The following is a 26,870-nucleotide window of genomic DNA, read 5'->3' on the forward strand; positions in this document are numbered from 1 at the left end:
TATAATTCAATCTGGGGATTGCATAATACATAAACAGGGATTGTGTCTAGGAGGGCACACTTGAGTGAGAAGCTTAATGACAATCCCTTAGGTGGTAGAGAGCCACGAGGCATCCCCTTCAAGAGGAAGGAAGGTGACAAAAAATGTAGGTGAGGGGAAACGTCAAAAACGTGAGAGTTCTTGAAGACAAGCTTTATATCCTTCTCAACTTAGCATGGGCTCATCCCTGTTTAAAATGTATCCATGTGTCAGCACCACATGTAATTCAGTATAGGATTGTTCCAACTGGGCTTTCCATTATAACTCAGTGTGTGCTGGTCTCTTTGGGATCATTCCAAGAAAGATTCTTTGCTCTGAGTGTTATTCAACATGGTTATACTTGATTGAGGTAAAATGGTGAAATATTTAACTTTGTTTGTCTTTACTGGGACTGACCCTGAAGAGGGCAAAAGAATGGATTTAACAGGCCAGGTATCCCTAGGAAATTTGGTGCTGTAATTCAGCAATCTACATTTTTAGTGTCCTCCATTTTCCTTTTCAGCATTCTCCTGGGGGTGGGGGTGAGGTGGCCAGTGCCCCAAAATGCCCCAACCCTCATTGCCACATACCACTTTGTCCTACCCTGTCCAAATCATCTCCTCTCCAACCTTCAATCAAAGCCTAGCTCAAGCCCATAGGTTCTAACACATCCCTACTATATCCTAGAAGAATGCTATATTATCCTAATGACTATTAATGTAATACTGTCCTTAGCCTAAGGAATTTGCAAGATGAATGCAACAGAGATGATTCTAGCACTGTATAGTGAGTGAAGGGTAAGAGTGGGTGATTCACTGAGACTACTGATGACTTTTTGCACACGATATTCATTATTCTCAGTAACATCTTTAAAAAAAGTATACATATATATTTGTATACATACATATCTATATCTATATCTATATGTTTGTTTAATGTACTTAGCTCCACATGCTGAATACAACAAAAAGATATGAATACACACACATTACAGCTTGAAACAAATTGGGATGTGACATGACCTCTCAGAAGTGAAGCCTCCTCGGAGGGTCAATAGTTCTTGTTAATAAGTCCCTATATTGCTTTCAAAACCCTCCCCCGCTCAGACCCTGTTTCTAGCAAACAAAAATAACTGCCCTTCCCCCAACCTGAACTGCTTGCTCTTGGGAAACTTCCAGCCTTTCCTTGTCTCCAGGCAAGTTTGTGAAACTGGTTTCTGTTCTCTGTTGCTGGGTAGATTTCCTCAAATAGATTGTGTCTCAAGGCTTGCATCAGTGGACTGAGAGGAAGGGGGAGTGGGGTTAGGGGTCTCTATAATCTTTCTTGCTAAGCACACTCTTGCACTCTTCCACCAGAGCCATTTTAGGCAGAGAGAGGGTGCCCTTTCTTGAGAAAGCTAATAAAGAAGTCTTTCTCTTTGCTACATCTGAGTCTCCAGAATTTATTGGTAAGGGTCTTCACGTCCCACATAGTTGTGGGAAATCCTCCGGGATTTCACCCCCTTTTTGGGGACTCCCTTAATTCAGGGGCAGGCGATGCCAGACTTTACTGGTGGCCTCCAGGTCTCAGCTGAGGAGGGAAAAGCCCGAAGGGAAATCTCAGAAGCAAAATGAAAGTTCTGCAGCACTGGTAACTAGAAGACCACCATGGCCACCCATGTGAAGTGAAGGAAATTTTCAGTCATGTAAGTCTGTGGGCACAGACCCAGGTCTGGGAAGGCTTGGAACCCAGCGGGATGCCCGTAAGGTGTCGCAAGCCCAGACCGGCAACCCTCTGGGTAACCAGGTTTCCCAGAGTCTAAGCAGAGAGGTCCATAACACATGGAGAGAATGAAGTCCCCTGAGGATGTGAGGGATGGCTCACAGTGAAGTTCCCTCATTAGTATCTCCCTGCTACACTCCTAGCTCTCTCCTGCACTCTACCTGAGTGTGAGAGATGGCCTGCAGTGCAGTTCCCACAGGCCTAAGTTTCCTTCCTCCTGAAAGCCTTGAGTTCAGTTTGCATTTTCCCCAAAAGTTTCTATTTCTCCAGCACCAGGTCAGCATGGGTGGGGGAGCTTGGTTGCCTGGTTGCTCCTAGCTCCTAGTGCACATGTGCATCTAGTCCAAACACGGGCATATTTGCTTCTATTGGGTATTAGTTGCTACTTTTAGAATGTACACCCTGAGTACCCAGTCAAAGGAGAAAGGGGTAAGAGAGTGAGAGGGGGCATCGCGTTAGGGGATAAAAAGCCCAGGGTACAGCTCCCAACTCATACTCTCCTGGCTGGCAATGGTGACTAGTGGCGGTACCCTTTCTCATGAGAAAGCAATAAACTCCTTTCTGCTTTCAAGGTATCTTTCAAGTCTTTGTTTTTATTTTGAGTGGGTGGTCTCTGTCCCACACAGTTGGGGGCTCTCTGGGATCCCCTTTACTTGGGAAAGGGCCTCCCAGCCAGTCCTAGGACAGGCCCCCACTGGCCACTTACCAGTAGTCTGTGGAGTGGTTTGGGAGTTTCCTTTCCCTTTTAAGGAATGGACCCGAAGAAAGACAGATACCTGCAAGCAGAAACAAAAGCAAACAGAGTTCCAACGGTGCTAGCAAAGACAGTAGACAGAGAGAAGAGAGAGAACTGAGTTTTGGACGATCACATAAGTTGTGCGCACATAACCCAGACGAAAGATCCAGGGAGCCCTGAGATACTTTTTGGAGCAAGATCTGGTGAGCATCTGGGTGACCAGGGAGGGGGCAGGGAAGGTCTTGGTACCTGTGCCTCCACATCGAGTGAGTCCTTGGGGAAGGACAAGAACTTGTTAAACATGGGAAAAGAACAGTCCAAAACAGCTAGCAGAGAGAATTTTCCTAGCATTCCAGAAGATAGCCCTCCTGGGAGTAGACTCCAGAATTGGAACGAGTCATCAAAATATAAAGGGAAAGACAAGAGAAAAGAAACCTGATGAAATATCGCTGCTTAGTTTGGGCTGGCGATGCCTAAATTGTGCAGAGGATTTCTAACAATTCTCTCCGAGCTTTTGGATTCTCCCTGTCATTTTCTGTCTGTATCTGTTTCTGTGTTTGTGTCTGTGTGGTGTGAGTGAGTGTCCTGTGTAACTTGATGCCCTTTGCAGCCAGGTAGCATCCCAAGGCTGCAGCTGGACTATGTGCAGTTTTAAATGGATTTTAATCAAAGTCCCTCAGAGGGATAAGAAGGTAGAAGGAAAGGTAAGAAAGTTTAAGCATGTAGGAGAGAAGAGTATGTGTAGAAAGTTTAAGGAAGGCATAATTTATTTGTACAGCATGAAAGAGGTTTGGAAAGTAAAAGGTTTAGAAACTCTTGAAGAGTTGTTGGAAAATATTCTCTTCCTCTCTCCCACATTCCAACTTTGACCAAGTTGTTGAATGTAGAAGAGAGAAAGATAAGGAGGAAAGGAGGGTGAATCTTTCCCCCTCAGATCAAAGGGAGGCAGGCTAAATAAGCCTTTAACTGTTCTCTGCCTTACCTAAAAGAGAAAAGTTTTTGTGTAATAGGACCCAACCAGAAAGAAATTGAATTCATTCTGGTTGTATTTTTAAAAAAAGTATGAAAAATGTAATGTGTCACTCCTAATTCAATTCTTAAGATATGTTAGAATTTATTTTACTATTTGGCACTAAAGTAAGTAGTAAACAAAAATCTTGAGCAGGCAGCTTAGAGTGAAAGGCTGATAGACTAATTTAAAAACCAATAGACAAAGTTATGGAGAGATGGAAGGAATTATGTCCACCCACCTTTTGGGTGGGTTCCATTAAATCTAATATGGATACTGGCTATGGTAAAGATATTGGTTATTGTGAGTTATGATTATTACTGTTCAATTAATTATCAAGCTCCAGAGGTGTCTTCCTGGAGGGAAAGCTGATCGTACTTTGTCAGCATCGATTCAAATTCTTTAAGCTTGCTTTTCTTTCTCCTGGGCCAAAAAGAAGTAGTTAGATCACTGGCCCAGCACATTTTAAACTGACTGATTACAACAGGTGATTCCATAATGTTTGTAAAACTTTTGCAAGACAATGTGGACATGAATACGGAACTGAAATATTGAAGCAATATATGAATTTGTGGATAATATTCCTTTATAAAGGGACAAGGGTACTGAACTGAGAAATGTATAGTTGTATAATTTGAAAAGTACATATTGCTATTTGGCATTAAGAAATTTATTAACTATATGGCCCCAAGAAAGTTCTATTGACTTTAGTTTACTGTTCAGTAAGAGGATGGTGGTGGAATTCATTCCCAAGGATATTACAAAGATCACATGATTGTAAAGGTGCTTGGCACAATGCTTGGCAATAAAACAAATGCTATCTGAATGTAAACTGTTTTTAGTTAAATATAATTGCTTCACATTCATTAACTTTATGTGGATTTTCTTCTGTGTGAAGTTTATGTCAATGGTGATGAAATGAATGATTCTCTGTCTAAGGCAATTTGGGAACACATCCAATTCTTGTAGAGCCACCAGAGTGGTAATTAATTAGTTTTGGTTTTAAAGTTTAAATAGATGATAGTTGTTTATGGTATTGTTGTATTTCTAAAATTTTCCTTTATTGCAAATTTGGGAAACAACTGTATCATCTGTATTGTCGGAAAAGCAATTTCTCTTATAATCTAAGTGTTGTTACGTTAAGAACTGTACTGTAAAAAAAATGATGAATGGGTTAGGAAACTTTTAAATCATTCTCTTTAACAATGTACTATAACATTTTGAAGTATTGTAATTTAAGAAAACATAAAATTTCCAAATTTTGTCTTTATTTAAAGGGAATTTTCAGTTAAAATCATTTTACTATCATTTATGAAATTTGTGAGATTGTTAACTAAGTTATTTGGGGTTACTGTTTTAATGCTAAAACCTAAAAGGGTTAATTAATTACTGTATGTGAAAAGAAGGGGACTGTGTAAAGCCTTATCAGCTTGGTTCTGCCCATTCAAGGGCACCAGTATCAGCCCTCTCTGAGGTCCATGTCAATTCTCCTTATTTTGTAAACTTACCAAGGTCCCTAGAAACCATCTGTGTGGGCAAGGTCATCTGCCCTGAGAAAAGAACTTGTTAGGATTCTGCAGTTCCTAAACAATGAACTTGGCATGCTAAGAATTTGCAAGTGTATAGAAATGATTTCTAATGATTGGCTTTTACACCAGGACAAGTTTGAATTTGAGAAGGAAAGAGGTAAAGTGAAATCTCTTATGTATGTGAGTCCTGGTAAATCTTTATTGCTTGTTGCAACTCCATGAGAGTAAAATTAACTGTATCTGGCTTTAAGCGGTGATTAGTGAAACTTGCTGTTTGAGGTAAAAGGCTCTTGGGACTATAACTAATTTTGTTTTGAGTTTGAATTTGGGTATACTTGTCTGCATTAAATCAGTATCTGAGAGAAATGCCACTCAAAGGGAATGTGATCCTGTACTGTAAAGCCGAGGGGACGATCTTAGCCTCAATCTAGGATGGGATCCTCCTGGCTCAGTTTCCCCATTATGTTCCTTTGGAAAGGAATGTTTCCCACCTGACTATTCCTGAGTCTGGCTATGAGGAGAAACAGATACTGCATGATTGGAGAACTGTAACTCTATCTGAATTTAAACAAAGCTAAGGATGTTTTATCCTGTCATATTTGGTATGTCACATGTCCCTGCTCTTTTGCCTTCTATAGTAAGTTTCTATGATGAGAGCCAGTAGTCAGTACAAGATATGAGCTCTTTTGTGTTATCTTACTGGGAAATCTAACAATATTTTTATCTAGAACTTGAACATGTGCAGAAATTTATGCAAACTGTTTAAGACTCACCTTAAGATGTTCCCTTTGTTTAAAAGGATTCTAAGAGCAGTAGTATTTTTCCTGTAATCAGTCTCTGACTGTTCCCAATGTGAGATTCTATTACAACACCTTTTGACTAAAGAACTTTGTGATATTTATGGATTCTGTGATAACTAGGAATTTAGTTTCTTGATAATACTCTGGAATTTGTGTTACTTAAGGACTTTTGCGCCAGCTTAGTAGGGTTTTATGAACAAGGGTAGAAATGAATGCAAGTTATTTAGGGCTCTCTTTGGAGATGTTCCTTAGGTAATGTGAGATTATAGTCATATCTTAAACTGATTATTGGAACTTGCTATTCGAAGACATAATGGGACTAATGACTAACTATTTCTGAGTCTAACTCCAGCTGTCTGAGCCACTGATCCATGATGCCAGCAGCCGTGTGAGGGGCAAATATGAACTGCAGGTATGCTTTCTTGGGAAGGTTGAGAGGGCAACTGTTCTGCATGTGCTGAGGTGAGACTGTCTTGACTTGATTCGTTAACTGAAACTTGGCAGACTTTAAGTCTGGCTCAATGCAGTTTGCAGTTTCACATAACACTCTGCCTGGAGTTGACAGGAAGTTGGGGAAATATTGTTCCCTTGCTTTAAGTCTCTAATCTCTTAGTGGCAAGTTTCTATAATCAGAAGGGTTTGTAAGTACAGTAACAAATTTACTAAAATAATTGATTATGGAACATCTTAGGTTACTATAGAGCTGGGACTAGTGTTCCTGTGTGTGTTCTGTATGAGTTAAGGTCTTTTAATTCTTGGTAATAGTATGGAGACAATTAGGACAGGGGCTTGTGAGAATGTTATTTTTGTTATTTGGTTACTATCATATTTGTCTAAAGTTTTGTTACAATTAATAATGTCCAAAAAAATGAGTGCTTGTGGTTTATTTTGTAAACGCCACCAAAGAAACACGGCATGACTAAAACTTTAAGATTTTATATGTACTGTATCAAAATTGATTATTTAATATATTTATGTATGTACTGGTGCCTGTTATTAATTGCTTAGTGAAATCTCATCCTCCTGGTGAGGAAATTAATAATGGATTAATGTAAAGTAGAAGACACTGGATTCTGATGTGAATTTCTTAAACATGACTACTGGCCATGGTTCCAATTTTGAGTTGGTAAAAATGATCAAGGTTATAAGGATGAGAAATGGTAACTTAAAATTGTGCTAGGGTCACTTTTGTAGGAGAATGGACAGAAAGCGAGTTCCTACAAGAAGACAAGAAGAAGAAGATGCTGAGTCCTGTGCTGGAGATGGCTGGAACAAATACCAAGGACCAGAGGACTTCATTGACAATGTTCCCTGCCAGACAGCTGTATTAGGAAAAGACTTTTTGAATCTTAAAGGGACAATTGCATTATTGTTTTCTTTTGGGTCTGTGTATCTGCATTTGTAAAGGGGACTGCCCCTTTGATTTGTCAATGCATAGATCAATCCTTCCCATATTGACTTAAAAGGGTGATGGTTAGGGGGAAGAATTCAGAGGAGAAAGAGAATAAGGAAGTGAAGGAGGCAAGAGGAAGACATGATAGAAGAAGTTTATCAACAATGGTGAGGGAACAGGATAAAAGACAAGGGGGATTGTGAGGGATGGCTCACAGTGAAGTTCCCTCATTAGTATCTCCCTGCTACACTCTTACCTCCCTGCTACACTCCTATCTCTCTCCTGCACTCTGCCTGAGTGTGAGAGATGGCCTGCAGTGCAGTTCCCACAGGGCTAAGTTTCCTTCCTCCAGAAAGCCTTGAGTTCAGTTTGCATTTTCCCCCAAAGTTTCTATTTCTCCAGCACCACGTCAGCATGGGTAGAGGAGCTTGGTTGCCTGGTCGCTTCTCCTTCCTAGTACACATATGCATCTAGTCCAAACATGGGCATGTTTGCTTCTATAGGGTATTAGCTGCCGCGTTTAGAATGTACACCCTGAGTACCCAGTCGAAGGAGAAAGGGGTAACAGAGTGGGAAGGGGCATCACGTTAGGGGATAAAAAGCCAAGTGTGAGGCTCCCAACTAGTACTCTCCTGGCCAGCAATGGTGACTAGGGGCAGTACCGTTTCTCATGAGAAAGCAATAAACTCCTTTCTGCTGTCAAGGTATCTAAGTCTTTGTTTTTATTTTGAGTGGGTGGTGTCTGTCCCACACAAGGGGAAGCCCTAGGAGCCTGCCTAGATTCTTTGAGTAGGTAAAGTGGTCATTCGGGAGGATGGGGAAATCAAATTCAAAATTGGGTGGAAACAGGAAAAGTTACCAGATGTGCTGGCTGATAGTCCCTTGGGATCTAGACTTAGTAATTGGGATGAACTACCAAAATATAAAGGGAAAAATGAAAAGAAAATGAAGGTTTGCAATTTGTCCTATGTCTGTTTTGTGTCTGTGTTTGTGTATGTGTGGTGTGAATGAAGGTTCCTGCGTAAAGATACATGCAGTTTTAAAGGGACTTTAATCAAAATCCATCAGAGGGATAAGTAGGTAGAAGGAAGGCAAAAAAGTTTATGGGTGGAAAGAACAGTGTCAATAGGGGGTTTAATAGTAAAAGGTTTGGAAACTTTTGGAAAAAAATAAGTAGAATTCTCTCTCTCTCTCCATTCTAACTCTGGCCAAGTTTTGAATGTGGAGGGAAAGAGAAAAAAAGAAAAGGGGAACCTTTTCCCCCTCAGATGAGAAAGAAAGGCAGATTGAGTAGCACCTAATCTTTTCTGCCTCACATAAAAGGGAAAAGTTGTTGTGTGTGTGTGTGTGTGTGTGTGTGTGTGTGTGTGTGTGTGTGTACCGGAACAGAAACAATAGGTAATTTAAGGGCAGCCAGGGCCTGTACCCAGGGCGGGAGGCCTCTTGGGGGTGGCTGGGTTCGGCAGCTGCCAAGGCCATGATGTTTCCCGAGAAGCCCTAACTCATTCAAATTGGCAATATTTTAAATGAAATGTGATGTTCTTAATTTAATGCTTAAGTCAGAATTTATTACACTGTTTGGCACTAAGGTAAGTTGGGAAAATGTATGGATCTGAAATTTGTCATTAGATGATTGGAAGGTGCCTAACACAATGCCTAGCAGAGGGCAGACACTAAAAGTGTCAACAACTATTCCTTAATTAGCTATAAGGACATTTGGAAATATAGTCAACAGAATTGGAACCACCTGATTGGTAGTGTGTCTATTTCAAGTTTTAGATCTCTAGTATTGTTTCAAATTGATCAACTTCTGTATTGTTATGTCGATTAGCTTTTCATAATTTGGGTGTTATTAAAGTGACCTGAAAGAAATTAGAGGACAGTGGGAAAATTGTGTAAGACCAGTTCTATTACTTTGTCAGCCCTGCTAACCCTGTCTTATAGTGTTTGATAACTGCCAGTTAGAAACCAGGTATTTCCACCCTCACCTGTAATTAAAGAAGAGCTGATAGCTAAAACAATTTGACTATCACTTCTTAGATTGTTAACTAAGTTGATTGTTAATTGATTACTGTGTAACTGCCCATTCAAAACAGTCCTCCTTGGGATATGGAGGTCAGCAGGCAAAGACACCAAGAATAGCTCCTCCCTGGGAAGACCTGATTGCTCTGGGGGAAGCCGTGGCACTGCACGCCCCTCTCTGCCGAGAACTAAAGCAGTTACTCAAAGACCCAGAGAACTTTCTGCTACCTATTTCTACCACCACCAAGGAGTTCCCATTAAAAGAGGTTCCTTTAGCACAAGGAGGAATTGGGTATGTGAATGCTCCCCTCAATAGTTCGGAGACTAGGAATTTCAAAAAGGATAAGAAGAAACTGATAGAAGACCCCTCTGGGGTCACAGAACAGTTTAATCACTTTTGGGTCCAAATTTGTATATTTGAGGAGAGAAGGGTAGCAATACCTTATTCACAGGGGAAGAACAAGATCAGATTCTGAGGGTGGCAGTGAAGGCCTGGGATGCTGGCCACCTGATAGCACAAGGGGAACTGAAGGGAGAAGAGAAGTTCCCCCTTGTAGGCCCAAATTGGAACTGTAACAGTCTGGCCCATAGAAAGAACGTGAGGAAATTACGAGAGATGATAATACAGGGAATTAGAAAAGCTGTCCCTAAAAGCCAGAGCGTGACTTGAGGGGGATCAAACAGGAAAAAGAGGAAACTCCCTCTGCCTTTTTAGACAGGCTGAAGGAGAACATGAGGAAGTTTTGGGGGTTAGAACTTGATGATTCCACTGCACAAAGTTTATACTTTGTAACTAACTCCTGGCCAGATATTTATAAAGAGCTGCAAAAGTTGGAGAATTGTCAGAACAGGCTTTTAGATGGGTTACTGGAAACAGCCCAAAAATTATCTGTGACCAGGGTAGAGAAAAGTAAGAAGGAACAGACAAAGCAGAGTTCATCTGCCCCGACGAAAGAACTTGCAGTTCCTAAGCAATGAACTTGGCTTGCTGAGAAGTTGCAAGTATATATAAAATAGATAGAAATGATTTCTAATCATTGGCTTTTACACCAGGACAAGTTTAAATTTGAGAAGAAAAGATGTTAGTCCTGGTAAATTTTTCTTGATTATTGCAACTCCATGGGAGTAAAATTCTGACTTTAAGCTGTGATTAGTGAAACTCGCTATCTGAGGTAAAAGGCTCTTGGGACTATACCTAATTTTTCTGAGTTTGAATTTGGGTATAGTTGTCTGTATTAAATCGGTATCTGAGGGAAATGCCACAAGCTACTCAGAGGGAGTGATCCTGCACTGTTAACAGGTAGAGGTCTGCATCTGTGAAAAAGCCGTGAGGACAATTTTAGCCTCACTCTAGGATGGGATGCTCCTGGCTCAGCTTCCCCATGGTATTACTTTGAGAAGGATTGTTTCCCACCTGCTCTTCCTCAGTCTGGCTATGATATGGAATTGATACTGCATGACTGGAGAACTGTGACTCTTATCTGAATTCAAACAGAGCTGAGGATGTTCTATCTTGTCATATCTGGCATATCATATGTCCCTGCATTTTTCTTTTATCGTAGATTTCTTGGATCAGAGCAAGTGGTCAATAAAAGATGTGAGCACCATATTGAGTATATGAGATCTTGCTGTTTTGATCTGAATTTGTAGTCATCTCAGGACCTTATTTATATGTACAATTTGAGAAGGCTAAACAAGTTTGTGGAACAAGATTGTGTATCTCTTTAGTTGTGAGGTTACAGGTAGGAACCTCTTTAGTTTAAGGTAGATTTTGCAAGGTAACCACCTCAGAGGGTGGATGTGAACCAAAAGTCACCAGGTTGTTTAGGTGTGTATTGAAGTTTGTTATTAATTCCTAGAGAATATGTGCAGGCTTTGGCAAGTTAGCTGTTTTCTCTACAGAAGAAAGGAATCATTGCTAAAACACCCCTTTTAGGGTTTCCAGTCCATAAGTTCCAGCCTGGAGACTGGGTGTTGATCCAAACATGGAGAGAGGAAAAGATGACTGCCGCCTGGGAAGGCACATACCAGATCCTCCTTACCACTGACACTGCTTCGAACCAGAGAAAGGCTGGACTCACTATCCCAGAGTGAAATAATTATTATTTAATGTAATTGTTAAGGGTACCAAGAGTAATAAGAGTGATAATTTCTGTTTGTAATAATATGGAAATGCCATTGATGTTATCTGAAATTATATTGTATTTCTAAAACTCTTAAATTGTAAATTTGGGGGAAATTGTTAAATACCTAATGAGGTGTATTTGGGTATTCTCAGGAAGATTTAGTGGGTGTGAGGAGGCTTCAAATTGTAAGAAATAAGAGGGGGAATTGTGAGAGATGATCTCTCAGAATGAAGCCTCCCCAAAGGGTCAATAGTTCTTGTTAATAAGTCCTTGTATTGCTTTCAAAACCCTCCCCTGCTCAGACCCTGTTTCTAAGTAAATAAAAATACTTGCCCTACCCCCAACCTGAACTGCTTGCTTGCAAAACTTGCTGCCTTTCCTTGTCTCCAGGCAAGTTTGTGAAACTGTTTTTGTTCTCTGTTGCTGGGTAGATTTCCTCAAATAGATTGTGCCCTCAAGGCTTGCATCAATGAGCTGAGAGGAAGGGGGTGAAGAAGGGGGAGTTGTGGTTAGGGGTCTATATAATCTTTCTTGCTGAGCGCACCCTTGCATTCTTCCACCAGAGCCATTTTAGGCGGATGGGGGGTGCCCTTTCTCGAGAAAGCTCATCAAGAAATCTTTCTTTTTGCTACATCTGAGTCTCCAGGATTTATTGGTAGGGGTCTTCACGTCCCACACAAGGGTATCTGGATCAAGAGCTTCCCTGGGGCCCCTGTTGGTTCCCTTTATTTTGTAAATTTGCCAGGTCCCTGGAAACCATCTGTGTGGGAAAAGTCAGCAGCCCTTGGGAAAGAGCTTGTAATGCTCAGAATTTCCAAGCTCGTGTACAATGTAGAAATGATTTCTAACAATTGGTCTTTACACCAGGAAAAGTTTACATTTGAGAAGGAAAGGAAAGGAAAGAAAAACAAGTGAAAGATGTTAAGCCAAATCTCTGTGTATGTGAGGCCTGGTAAAGGAAGGAGGGCTCTCCCTAAAATCTGAGTTCCTTTGACATTGGCCTCCTTATGGCTCCTCAAACAAGAGACTCCATTTCTAAGTTCCAAGCATTTTCACTAGTTGTACCCCATGCCCAGAGTCTTCCCCCACCTCATAGCCATTTCCTGGATTTCTTGGCTTCCTTAAAGTCCCATCTAAAATCCCACCCTCAGAGATATTTTCCTGTGATTTCCTTAATTCTAGCACTTTCCCTCTATTGATTATTTCCAAATTATCCTCAATATAGCTTGTTTATACATGTTCCTTATATCAGTCTGACAGAAAGAAAGATAAAGAGAGACAGACACACACAAACACACACACACAAAGAGGAGGGAGGGAGGGAGAGAGAGAGAGAGAGAGAAGAGAGAGAGAGAGAGAGAGAGAGAGAGAGAGAGATACACAAACAGACAGAAGGAAAGAAAAAAAAAGAGAAAAATGTTTCATCTATGTCCCTAAACAAATGTCACTGAAAATAGAGTTTTGGAAATTTTAGAGTTCACTGCTTTGTAGACAAAGAAACATTCACACAGCAGCAATACTGGGATTCTAAACTAGGCCTCCTAAAACTAAGACTGGGTAGTATTTTTTTCCACTATATTATGCTGTCTCTAAATGAAGAACCATCCAAAAACATTGAGTTAGTAAGAACCTCACAGGAGATTAAGTCTAACTCCTTTCTCAAGCATGAATCCTTCAACAATATGCTGGTCAAGGGCTCCTCTATACCTTGCCTGAATATTTCCAGTGACTTTCACTACTACTAAGGTAGCCATTCTTCTTTAAAAGTTCTAATTGTTAGACAGTTTCTTTTTATATTGAGTCAAAATACACCTCTTTGAAGCTTCCTAATTCTTCCCTTTGGTGCTAAGTAGAACATCACTTTGTGATGGCAACCCTTTCTATATTTGAATTAGTTAAAATAAATCTCTCCTAAATTATCTCTTCTCTAAGCAAACATTCAAAGTCACAGAGAAAGTTGGTAACAGTACCAGGACTTAAACCTCAATTTTCACAAATCCTAATCCAATTCTTTTTCAAGGGGTAGGGAATAAAATCTGTATATTATCTCTTGTGGTAACTTGGAATAATACTTGATAATCTTTCTTCTAGTACAATCCTAGATTAAACAGTAGCACTAGAACATTTTAGGTTGACTTATATATATATATATATATTTTTTTGGTGAGGCAATCGGGGTTAAATGACTTGCCCTGGGTCACACAGCTAGTTAATGTCAAGTGTCTGAGGCAGGATTTGAACTCAGGTCCTCCTGACTACAAGACCAGAGCTCCATCCACTGTACTATCTAGCTGCCCCCGAGTAATACATTTTTCAAATGAACACATTCAAACAGTACATTTGATTAAGTGGTAACCTTAAAGTAGAGTGGTCACTGGACTTACACTTAATAGAGTGAGGAGCAGAGTTAACATTTTCAGCCTTTTTACCCCTTTTTTCCTTACCTCTTCTCCAAGAGGACATTTTGCTGTTGAGTTCTAAACCATTCTGTTTAGAATATGAGCCATAATATATTGAAGAGGTAAATGATTCCTAATTAACTTTCTCCAGTTAGAGGAACCCATAAAATGCATCAGAAGTACTGAAATTAACTCTACTTTAATTTTCATTGGAAGAAAATGTTTCAGTGTGAATTGCTTCAGAGTTGCTAGCAAAGAAGCCACGGATTATATTGGGGCAAGGATTCAAAGAATCTTAATTCTAGTGACTTTTACTAGTAAGTGTGAAGAAAAGTAGTGTGTAACACACAACTCATTAGTTATGGGGAGATGGACATACAACCAAAAAATCTTTTTTTCTTTATCAATGATATAACATGGGCTAAAAGCCCAAGCAAGTTTGCAGAAAACTATGCACAATGTTGTATCTTGTAAGGGTGTGGAAAGTAGGTAGAAAAAAGTCAGAGTACCTGACTCACCACTGTACTGTTTTTCTGATATATGAAAAAATGGATGCCTGATTGTTGATATCACAGGGTCATATAGCCTTTTTCTTTGTTTAGCAGCAGACTTTCCTAAATCAGATTGGCTTGAAGACTGGTCTTCAATGCCACAGGTAGCAGAAGGTTGAAACAGATCTTCTGGTGATACAGCTGGTTCTGTGAGGAGACAATATATATGTAAATGGGGAGGACACCTCAAGGTCCAGGTGGAATTGACAGCAATGTCTTCAAAGAGGTTCCACTGTAGCCTCTTTCTCACTATTTAGCAAGGTCTCCTAGGACCTGTCCCAGGTGAACTCTACTACTTGACCAGCTTAGAGCCAAGAAGGTGGGCTTCCTATCTAAGAAGATGATGAAAACACAGGGTTTACATTGTAACTGTTGCAGTAAGTTGTGTTTATACACATATATGCACATGTATATAAATGACAGAATGTATGTATATTTACATATATTCTGTGCCACCTAGCTTCTCATATATAAATAATATAATATATGAATCATATATATAAAATTATTATATTAATGCATATAATTGGGTTGTAGGTATTGATTGTTCATGCTGCATTCTCGAATAAGGCCAGTGACATCAGGAGGGTGATGTCTTGACTTGCAAGTGAGTTGTATTTAAGTGAGAAAGAGCCATGCAAAGTCATCAGCCTGACTGTCTACTCCAGAATCATCAGAGTCCTGGGCAAGACACAGGTCAGGACCACTGGAAGTGGCCCCAGATGCAGGCAGAGGACCCTCATAATTTCTGACCAAAACAGAAGGTGCCTATTGCATGAGGGTAGTCCTCTGTAGCTAAAACAAATGATATCTGAAAGGAAGCATATCAGTCATTTATATATTTCTTTGAATTAATCAGTTCCTGAGAAGAAAATCTTGCAGGTCATGCAAAATTTGCTGGATGAGACGGGACAAATGTGTAATCCAATCTGGAGATAACATAATCTAAACTGAGATTTTGTCTAGGAGGGAAGACTTGGGTGAGAAGCTTAATGACAATCCTTTGGGTGGTAGAGAGCCACTGGGCATCACCTTCAAGAGGAAGGAAGGTGAGAAAGAAATGTATATGGGGGAAAGGAGTAAAAAGAAGACAGTTCTTGAAAACAAACTTTACCTCCTTCACGATGCAGTATAGGCCCATTCCTGTTTAAAATGTATTTGTGTGTCAGTACCCATGTGTATTTCAATATAGGATTGTTCCAACTGGGACATTCCATTATAACTCAGGAGGGGACTTTGTGCTGGCCTCTTTGGGGATGGTCTCAAGAAAGATTCTTTGCTCTAAATATTCCTCCCTGATTAAGGTAAAATGGTGAAGTATTTAAATTTGTGTTCCATTGATGGGACTGACCTTGAAGAGGACAAAAGAGTGGATTAAACAGGCCAGGTATCCTGAGGAAACTTGGTGCTGTAATTAAGCAATATATATTTTTGGTGTGCTCTACTTTCCTTTTCAGCATTCTTCCTGGGGGTATGCAGTGCCTCAGAATGCCCCCAAGCCTCATGGCCACACCCCACTTTATCCTACCCTCTCCAAATCATCTCTCTTTCACCTTTTACTCAGAGCCTTGCTCAGATGCAAAGGTTCTAACACATCCCTCCAATATGCTAGAGCAATGCTAGACTAATTTGTTCTATTATCCTAATGATTATTAATGTAATACTGTTCTCAGCCTAAGGAATTTGCAAGATGAATCCAACAGAGATCATTCTAGCACTATATAGTGAGTGAAGGGTAAGAGTGGGGTGACAGATTGAGATATTTGGGGTTTTTTGGTGCCTGTACCTCAAATACTGATGATTTAATAATATTGTTCTATTGTTTAACCTTTTGCTGTCCACAAAATTCCTTCAAAAGTATTGTCATCTTGCCTCTCTTGATCCTCATCATACTGCTGTGAGATCGAGAGGGAAGGAATTATTATTTCCCATTTTTTGGCTGAGGAAACTGAAGCTCAAAAGTTATAATTTTTGCCCAGAGTTGCATACTATATAGGGACCTTCCTAGTCTGACACTGCTTAGGTCTGACCCTGTAGATGTGATATATTCTTTGAGGAAACTCTTTTTCATTTTTCTATGTTCCCATTTTAGGAAGCTTTCGTGCTCCAAGGGCAAACTTTTCTTAATCACAGATTCACTGATTTGGCTTCTGAGAAAAAACCAAAAAAACCAGCTCATATGCGGAGTATCATGCATGCTAAAATATAATGAATACATCAGAAAACTCCCAATATAACTTAGTTGTTCTATATGGCAGGTTCTACTCCTATCTCCAAAAACTAGTGTTATAAAACGGCACCAAATATTAAGTGAACTATTTTAGGAGATTTTGAAGTACAATGTCTAAAACACAGCAGTGTGATTATTTATTTGTTTCTTATTCATTTGTAATATTTTTAATAATTAAACTTAAAGAAAAAAGAAACAAATTTAAATACTAAAACTAAAAAAAATACAAAATAAGTAAAGAAAAAAAGCATTGTCATGCTAACAGCAGAATATGACAGAGTATTCAAAATATGCCGCAATAAATTTCCATTTCAAGAAAGTGTATATAATAAATACGACTCATTGTGTTGAGATCTGTCCATCTTCTCTTTGCTTTCTTGTAAGTTTTCTTTACTTCTCTGCTGTGCACTTTTCACTTTGTTCTTTTTCCCCTTCCTCCCCACTCCCCACCACAGAATGCTACAATTATTTGTGTACACATGCATATATATATATATATATAGAGAGAGAGAGAGAGAGATGTATGTTTCTATGTATATATATATGTGTGTTTATGTGTATGTGTATGTGTACATATGCACAAATGTATTTATAAATATATATACATATGTAAATGTATATATACTTATGTGTATACATAGATGTATATGTGTATGTGTGTATGTGCTGTGTGTCCATGGATAACTATAAGAACTATAAAAGAGGAAGCTGCTTGGAGATCAGATCACCCAGCTGTGATTATGATGGCTATATGTGTCTTATCTTTTTCCAAAGTAGTCTTACAAATGATATAAAGACTCATGAGTAGAAATATATGACATACTATGACTTCTCTAGAAGATAAAGAAGTCCAACACTTTTACCAAATCAGGTAAAATAGAAAAATGCAAATCCAAGACCAATCCATAGAAGTATCCTGTGTCTTATTAAATGGCTGCACTGCTGTGCCAGTAGAATGTTGACATTTTAAAGAAATGGTTGCTGAGTGATGATATTATGAGGATCAATAGTCAGAAAATGTACAGTGATTTCAACTCAATTCAATTAAATGAATATTTATTAGTTGCCTATTAAGTGGCTAGGGATATGAATTGAATAAAACACTAAGAATCTGGATTCAAACTATGATTTACTATTACATGTGTGGATATGAATACATTACTTCATCTCCCTTTCATCTGATTTGTGCTTGTCGGTAAAATGAGGAATACAGAGTAGAATATGTTTGAAACCCATTCTAGCTTCAAGTTCTGTACTGAACTATCATTGCTGTCAAGGGATTGCTATCAGGTTAGAGGGAATCAGATAAATACACATTTCTCTATCTCTTGCTACAGAGCTTTGTTAGTAATTTACAAAAATGCTGATGATTTATGTGGGTTTATTTTATATGCTGCAAGTTCAGTGAAGTTTATTTCAAGTAGTTTTTTAGTTGATTCTCTAGGATTCTCTAAGTATAACATGATATTAACTACAAAGAATGATAGCTTTGTTTCTTCATTGCCTATTCTAATTCCCTTGATTTCTTTTTCTTCTCTTATAGTTAAAGCTAAAATTTCTAGTAAAATGTTGAATAGCAGTGGTGATAATGGACGTCTTTCTTTTACCCCTGATCTTAGTAGAAAACCTTCTAGCTTATCCCCATTATTTATAATGCTTGCTGATGGTGATAGATAGATGCTACTTCTCATTTTAAGAAAAACTCCACTTATTTCTATGCTCTGTAGTGTTTTAGTAGCAATAGGTGCTGTTTTGTCAAAAGCTTTTTCTGCATCTATAGAGATAATCATAGGATTTCTGTTAATTTTTTTACTGATATGGTTAAGTATGCCAATAATTTTCCTAATATGTAACCAGTCTTCCACTCCTGGCATAAATCCCACTTTGTCATAGTGTATTATCTTTGTGATAATTTGCTGTAATCTCTTGGCAAATATTTTATTTAAAAGTATTGCATTTATATTCATTATGGAAATTGGTCTGTAATTTTCTTTCTCCATTTTGGCTCTTTCTGGTTTAGGTATCAGCACCATATTTGTATGATAAAAACAATTTGGTAGGATTCCTTCTTTTCCTATTTTTCCAGATAGTTTATGTAGCATTGGAATTAATTGTGCTTTAAATATTGGGTAGAATTCCCTTGTAAATCCAGCTAGCCTGAGAGATTTTTTTCTTAGGGAGTTCACTGATGGCTTTTTCAATTTCCTTTTCTGAAATTGGGTTATTTAGGCATTTTATTTCCTCTTCTGTTATTTGGGCAATTTGTATTTTTGTAAATATTCATTCATTTCACTTGGGTTGTCAGATTTATTTGCATACAGTTGATCAAAATAGCTCCTAATCATTGTTTTAATGTCCTCTTCACTAGTGGTGAATTCACTCTTTCTATTTTTGATACGGTAATTTAGTTTTTTTTTCTTCTTTTAATCAAATTAATTAAAGGTATATCTATTCTATTGCTTTTTTCATAAAACCAGCTCTTAGTTCTATTTATTGGTTCAATGGTTTCTTAATTTCAATTTTATGAATCTTTCCTTTGGTTTTCAGAATTTCTAATTTGGTATTTAATTGGGGATTTTAAATGTGTTCTTTTTGTAGCTCTTTTAGTCGCATGCCCAATTCATTGATCTCCTCTTTCTCTGTCTTATTGATGGAAGCATTTAGAGATATAAAGTTTCCCTAGAACTGCTTTGGCTGCATTCCCTAAATTTTGGTATGTTGTCTCGGACCTGGGCAAACTTTCTGCTGCATAGGGAACATCCTATCAGGAAACGTATGCCCAATTATCCTATTTCTTTTGGATGCTAGAATATTGAGAAACTGTAGGTGCTTTTGGTTTCATGAGGCTTGCAGGTAACAAAATGGACCAATTTCCCTCCACACCCTGGGATCCTCCTTCACAGAGAGACTCCCAGTCCCTATGCCCGGGCCTGCAGGATCCCCCTTCTCTTCTGGCCTCATGGCCTCTGGATCCTCAGCTGCCAGACTCAGTGGTACTTCCTCAACATTTGCCCCTAGGTTATCTTCTATAAAACTGGAAAAACTTGGTCCCCAAGACCTTCAAAAGGAATATGATCAGACTAAGAGAAGAGAGTCCTTGCGAATGGTAGGGAATTTGAGTCACCCTCCGTGACCTTTGAATTCATCCTCCCCAGTTGGTGAAAGTAAGGAGGGAGGAACGGCAACAACTACAGCTGGGGGCCCCACTGGCAATGGCTCTGGGCCCCTCGGCACCCTGTAGCCCACCAAGAAAGCATGGAAGTATCACCCGTGTTCATCAATCTTGCTCACCTCCTGCCACCCCAGAAGCTACAAGCAACATGAGCTGCCCTGGGGACAGAGGGAAGGGGAAGGGGATGGATCAAGGCACTAAGAGGTAAGAAGCCAGCCAGCCTCTGCACTTGGTAAGCCCACTCGTTTAAAGTTGTGGTTTCAACATGTTCATTATGAGACATCGATTTTCTGTGTAAAGTAAATTGCAAATTCATTCAACAAGATTGAAATCACCTGATTGATAATGGGCTTGTTTCAGGTCTCAAACTGGTAAACTTTTGCATCAGCTTTCTCAAGCCACTTTTCCTAACTTGGATGTTATTAGAGTATGAAATGAGAGCACCTAAAAAAACAGTGGAAAAGTTATTTCCCTCCTAACCCTGTCTTATAACATTTTCTAATGGACATTTAGAAAACTAAGTATTTGGTATTGTTTTTACTGCTAAAATGTAAAATTGGTCATTGACTACTCAGTATGTGTGTGGAAAGGAGGGGATGAGGTGAAAGCCTTATCCAGATTGGTTCTGCCCATTCAGAGCAGTCCTCAGGACTAGTGAAAAAGCACAGCCCAGAGCAGCTCTAAGGGGAGATCGGGGTGATAGGCAGCCCCTGCTCTGGGGTCCCTGTTGATCCCCTTTATTTTGTAAACTTGCCAAGGAGGTTGTTTGGATGATGGAATTCTTAAACAATAAACTTGGCTTGCTGAGAATTTGCAAGTTTCTGTAAGTGACCTCTAACAATTGGCTTTTATACCAATTATATACAAATTAAATTTGAAATGTAAACCCTGGTAAATTTTTCCCAAGCTGTGATTAGTGAAACTTGCTGTTTGAGGTAAAAGCTCTTGGGACTGTAATGATGTTACTTTGAGTAGTCTGAGGGATCATAATAATCCATCGATAATCAATAGTCAATAATCCACCATCTGAGAGAAATGCCCAGAAGCTACCCAGAGACAATGTGATACAAGTGGAGGTCTGCATCTGGAAAAGCTGAGAGGACAATCTTAGCCTCAGTCTAAGGTGGGATCCTCCTAGCTCACTTTCCCCACTGTGGTCCTTTGAAAAGGAATGTTTCCCACCTGGCTATTCCTGATTCTGGCTATGAGGTGGAATTGATACTGCATGGTTGGAAAACTGTGAATTATCTGAATTCAAACAGAGTTAAGGATATTTTATCCTGTCATATTTGGTATAGACATGTCCCGGTTTCATCCTTTTATTGCAAATTTCTCTAATCAGAGCAAATGGACAGTAAAAGATAGGAGCACAATGCAAGTATGTGAGATCTTGCTGTTTGGACTTGAATGTGTAGTCATTCTATATCCCAAACAACTGGGTAAATTAGTACTCGGGCTTGTCATCTGACTGCCTGTGTCGTCATGTGAATCATAACCCTATAGACTAAAACTGGAATACACATTGCTATGAAAGACTAAAATTAATCAGAAATATCTTCAGTTCAGTTTGGGAAAAAGAATTTCAGTGCAATCCATCTTCTTAGAGGGAGGTACTTTGTTTTCTCCCATTCTGACATCACTTTTAATTCTCCTTGTATTTGGGCCTCATATATTGAACCTCCTGGCCAGATTTGTCTCCCCCAGGGTCCAGGTCACCAATTTCCAGATGACTGCTCAGGCTGCATACCAACCTTGGAACTAATCAAAGGCCCCTAAGACCCTGGACTTAGCATCAGCCATGTTCCGAAGTCTGACTCCTGGAAAAGGACCCAGTGAGGCAGGGACAGCTCTATGCCCATGGCCAGCAGGAAGCAGTTTCAGAAGCTAAGACCTTCACCCCTTACCCCAAAAGATTTGGGTCCCATTTGTTTGAAGGGAAAATGATGGCCTTATAGGACCTAGACCCCTACACTGAAACTTATGTTTGGGCATAACATTGGCTCAATTCCCAAGCTCATTACTAAGGGAAAAACCAAAAATAACCACCAATCTGTAGTGATGCACTCTCCAGCTCCTCCTCCCTTTGTCTGTTTTCTATAATTACCACTGGGATTTTTGAAGTTCTTGGCAGGGATCCACTGAAGTGCTGGCCACCACCCCAAACTGAAGATTGCCCCTGTTTGTAAGTATTCATAATGATTGAATAAACTACTACCTATTGTCAATCTGGAAATACTTGGCCTCTTCCTTTGGTATCAAAAGAAAACCCCATGGTCATGAGGGAAATATGGGGCTCCCCAGCCAGAGGCATCCTGGACCTGAAGATTGAGGACAAATTCACAAGTACTAATTTTCTACAAAGAAATGCTAAATTTCATTTAGAGGTTAGTGAAAATAAAGATGTAATTTTATTTTCCTTTCAAGTTCAGAGACCCTGTGAAATCAATTCTTGGGGGACCACGGGCCCAAGGTTAAGATCTTTGGTGTAAATGAAAAAAGAAAAATAAAAGAAAAATAAAAATATTCCAGAGAGGGTTTGCCCTTTTTTTTTTTTTTTGCTGGTGGAGCAGAAGGGTGAGGAGATAGGATGGAGAACGAGTTAAAAACTAGTTTTCTCAGTTTGAATTAATCTCCTGTAAAGTGTAATACTACTTTGGATCTGACAGCCTTCTTTCCAGCTGACTTGCCAGCTCAGTATTAGTAGAAAGAGATATTTTCAAATGGCTTCAGAAATACTCAAAGAATTAACATTGAATGATAGTTACTCATTTAGGGCTGTACAGTAATGGTTGTGAATGCTCTTGAAGGTATCCCAGATTCTAGATTTAATCAAGGTTTCAGCTTAATGCGGTAATTAATCAAAGATACCTTATTAATGTACTAAAAGATCCTTCATCAAAAGGGAAAGGACCTGTATGTACAAAAATATTTATAGCAGTTATTTTTGTGGGAGCAAAGATTAGAAATTAAGGGGATGCCCATCAATTGGGGAGTGGCTGAACAAGTCCATGGTGTATGGGGGATAGTTTCAGAAAAACTTGGGAAAACCTATATGAACTGATGCAAAGTAAAGTGAGCAAAACCAGAAGGTCACGGTAGACATTAACGGCAATGTTGTAGTAATGATCAACTGTGAAAGATTTAGCTCCTCTAGTCAATAAAATGTTTCATGACAATTCCAAAGGACTTATCAAAAAGGCTATCTCCCTCCAGAGAGAGAACTGATGTACTCCAAGAACAGATTGAAGCATACTTTTTCACTTTCTTTTTCTTTCTTTTATATTTTTATTGTTTGCAACCTGGTAAATGTTTTGTGTGATTTCATATGTATACTTGGCATTCAATTGCTTACCTTCTCAGTAGTGGAGGACAGGTTAAAGGGAGGGAGAGAATTCAAAACGTGAAAATTATTCTAAAGTGATGTTTAAAATCAGGCCTGCACAACGTCCTACCCATGGCTGTTTACAGCCCTTGGAGTATTTGGGGCATGCCAAAGAATTTCCTCCACATACAAAGGATGTTTTCCTCTACTTTTTTCTTGGGCCACTTGAAAACCTTTAGTATGCCACAAGTGACCCAAAGTCTGTTAATTTCTGTTAATTTTGTTACTGACATGGTTAATGATATTGATAGTTTTCTAATATTCAAGCAGTCCTGTATTGCTGATGTAAATCCCACCTGGACATAGTGTATTATCCTTGCCATAAGTTGATATAATCTCTTGGCAAATATCTAATTTTACATTATTGCATTCTATTCATTAGGGAAATTGGTCTATAATTTTCTTTCTCTATTTTGACTCCCTGGTTTAGGTCTCAGTACCATATCTGCATCATAAAAAGAATTTGGCATGACTTTTTCTTTGCCTATTTTTCCAAATAGTTTCTATAGTATTGGAATTAATTGTTATTAAATGTTTGGTAGAATTCACTTGGAAATCCATTTGACTGGGAGACATTTTCTTAGGGAATTCATGGATGGCTTGTTCCATTTCTTTTCCTGAAAATGGGTTATTTGGATATTTTACTTCCACTTATTTGGGCAATTGATATTTTTGTAAATATCCATCCATTTCACTTAGATTGTCAGATTTCTTGGCATACCATGGATCAAAATATCTCCTAATCATTGTTTTAATTTCCCCTTCATTAGTGGTGAATTCATCCTTCTAATTTTTGATACTGGTAATTTGGTTTTCTTCTTTTTTAAAATCAAATTAACCAAAGGTTTATCTATTTTATTGCTTTTTTTTTCATAAAACCAGCACTTAGTTTTATTTATTAGTTCAATTGTTTTCTCAATTTCAATTTAATTAATCTCTCCTTTAGTTTTCAGAATTTCTAATTTGGTATTTCCAATTTGTTGTTTTTATAGCTCTTTTAGTTGCATGTCCAATTGTTTGATCCCTTCCTTCTTTATTTTCTTCATATAAGAATTGAGAGATATAAAACTTCCCCCCAAGGACTGCTTTTACTGCATCTCCTAATTTTGATGTGTTGTGCCATTATTGTCATTGTCTTAGATGAAGAGTCTTCTTGTCTTTCCCCAGCATGGTCAGTATGGAGTGTGTCGCCTGCCCTTTTAAAGTGCTACCTATGGTGTGGAGAGGAAATTGCTTCAATGGGCGCTTCATAAATGCTGCTTGACTTAACTTCACAGTTGAACTAACTACCTGTGCTGCTAGGATCCAAGAAGGTGGGCTTTATTTCTAAAAAGATCATCAAAACACAATGTTTAGATTGTAACTGTTGCAGTAAGTTGTGCTTATATACACATGTACATAAATATATATAATTATATCAATATATATGGAAATAAAATCTTATGTAACAAATATATTTATATATGTAACAAATATATTTACATATATACATAAATATATAAATTATATAAATATATATATGTAAATAAAATCTTATGTAAGAAATATATTTATATATGTAACAAATATATTTACATATATACATATATACTGTACATCTATATAAACAAATATAAATACTATGATATATGAATCTTATATATATTAGATTATTACTTTAACCTATACACGAGTTATAGGCATTGATTGTCGTTCATATTTCATTCTCAGAGAGAACCAGTGACAACAGGAGTGTGATATCTTGACTTGTGAGTGAATTAGATTCAAGTGAGACAGAACTGTGCAAAGTCTTCAGCTCCACTCTCTGCTCCAGAGTTGTCAGAGTCCAGGGCAAGAGACAGGTCAGCACCGCTGGAGGTGGCCCCAGCTGCAGTGGGAAACCCTCGGAATTTCCAGCCGGAATCGAAGGTGCCCAGTAAGTGAGGGTAGGCTTTGACAGTTAAAACAAGTGATATCTGAAAGCAATAACATCAGTCATTGACATCTTTGTTCTAATTAAGCAGTTCCTGAGCCCAAAATCTTGCCAGTTATGCAAAATTTGCTGAATGAGAAGGGACAAATGTATAATACAATGTAGGGATAATGTAATCTAAACTGGGATTTTGTCTAGGAGGGAAGACTTGGATGTGAAGTTTAATGACAGTCCCTTAGGTGGTAGAGAGCCACTGGGCATCTCCTTCAAGAGGAAGGAAGGTGACAAAGAAATGTAGGTGGAGGGAAAGGGCCAAAAGAAGATGGTTCCTGAAGACAAACTTTACCTCCTTCACAACTAAGTATGGGCCCCTCCCTATTTAAAATACATCCGTGTATCAGTACTCATGCTTCTTACAGTATAGGATTGTTCCAACTGGAGAGGACTTTGTTCTGGCCTCCTTGGGATAGTTCCAAGAAAGAGTCTTTGCTCTGAGGGTTCCTCAACGTGACTATCCCTGATTCAGGTAAAATGGTAAAGCATTTAAATTTGTGCTCCTTCAACGGTACAGACCTTGAAGAGAACAAAAGAGTGCATTAAACAGGCCAGGTATCCCTAGGAAATTTGGTGCTGTAATGAAGCAATGTTTGTTTTTGGTGTCCTCTACTTTCCTTTTCAGCGTTCTCCACAGGGGTAGCCAGCACCCCACTACCTCATTGTCAGACCCCACTTTGTCCTACCCTCTCCAAATCATCTCTCCTCCAACCTTCGATCAAAGCCTTGCTCAGGCCCAAAGGTTCTAACACATCCCTACTATATGCCAGAGCAATGCTAGACCAATTTATTCTATTATCCTAATGACTACTAATGTAATACTGTTCTCAGCATAAGGAATTTGCAAGATGAATCCAGTAGAGATGATTCTTGCACTACATAGTGAGTGAAGGGTCAGAGTGGGGTAATAGATTGAGACATTTTAGGTCTTTTGGTGCCTGTCCCTCAAACACTGATGACTTAATAATAATAATATCTTCAGACAGTTTAATCTTTTGCTGTTCTCAGTATCCCTTCAGAGGTGTTATCATCTTGTCTAATTTGATCCTCCTCATACTGCTGTGAGGTACAAAGAGAAGCAATTATTACTTCCTAGTTTTTGGCTAAGGAAACTGAGGCTCAAAATTTGTAACATTTTCCCAAGATTATACATCACATAGGGACCTTCCTATTCTGACTCTTCTGAGGTCTGACCCTGTATATGGTGATGGATTCTTTGAGGATACTCTTTAATTTTTCTTTTTTATGAACTTTTTGTGCTCCGAAGGCAAACTTTTCTTAATGAGAGTTTCACTGATTTTGCTTCTGAGAAAAAAGCCCGGATGTGAAGTATTATGGCCACTAAAATATATTGAAGGTATCTGAAAAGTCCCAATATAACTCAGCTGTCTTTTATGGCAGGTTTAGTCCTATCCCCAGAAAGTAGTGCTATAAACTGAGTACTAAATAATAAGTGAAGAGCTTTTGGAGCCTTTGAGTAGAATGTCTCTGATACAGTATTGTGACTATTCATTTATTTTCATTTGTGATATTTTTTAACATTAAATTTGAAAACAAAATAAGAAAAAGAAACAAACAAAATAAGAAAAAAATTGTCATTTGCACAGCAGAAAGTGAGAAAGGATTCACAAAAACAGCAATAAATTTCTGTTTGAAGAAAGTATATATAATAAATGCTACCCATTCTGTTGGGAGCTGCCATCTTTTCTTTGCTTTCTTATAAGTTTCCTTTTCTTCTCTGCTGTGCACTTTTCATTTTGACCTTTTTTTCCCTCT

General features: G+C 38.7%; 1 long non-coding RNA gene across 2 annotated transcripts; it reads left to right on the forward strand.

Annotated features, from left to right (window-relative positions):
- Positions 1-1,864: 1,864 nt before the first annotated feature.
- LOC110204219 (uncharacterized) lies at positions 1,865-26,543 on the forward strand. 2 transcript variants are annotated; one of them, XR_002323239.2, is made up of 3 exons: positions 1,865-2,718; positions 24,296-24,441; positions 24,839-26,543. It is a non-coding gene; the product is annotated as an uncharacterized LOC110204219 (long non-coding RNA). The 2 variants fall into 2 exon arrangements; XR_002323238.2 differs by lacking the exon at positions 1,865-2,718 and adding an exon at positions 20,634-21,928 and having other exon boundaries at positions 24,839-26,542.
- The last annotated feature ends 327 nt before the right edge of the window (positions 26,544-26,870 follow it).

The sequence above is a fragment of the Phascolarctos cinereus genome, unplaced genomic scaffold (assembly GCF_003287225.1).
Source record: "Phascolarctos cinereus isolate Bilbo 61053 unplaced genomic scaffold, phaCin_HiC Scaffold_142;HRSCAF=711, whole genome shotgun sequence".
Taxonomy (NCBI): Eukaryota; Metazoa; Chordata; class Mammalia; order Diprotodontia; family Phascolarctidae; genus Phascolarctos; species Phascolarctos cinereus.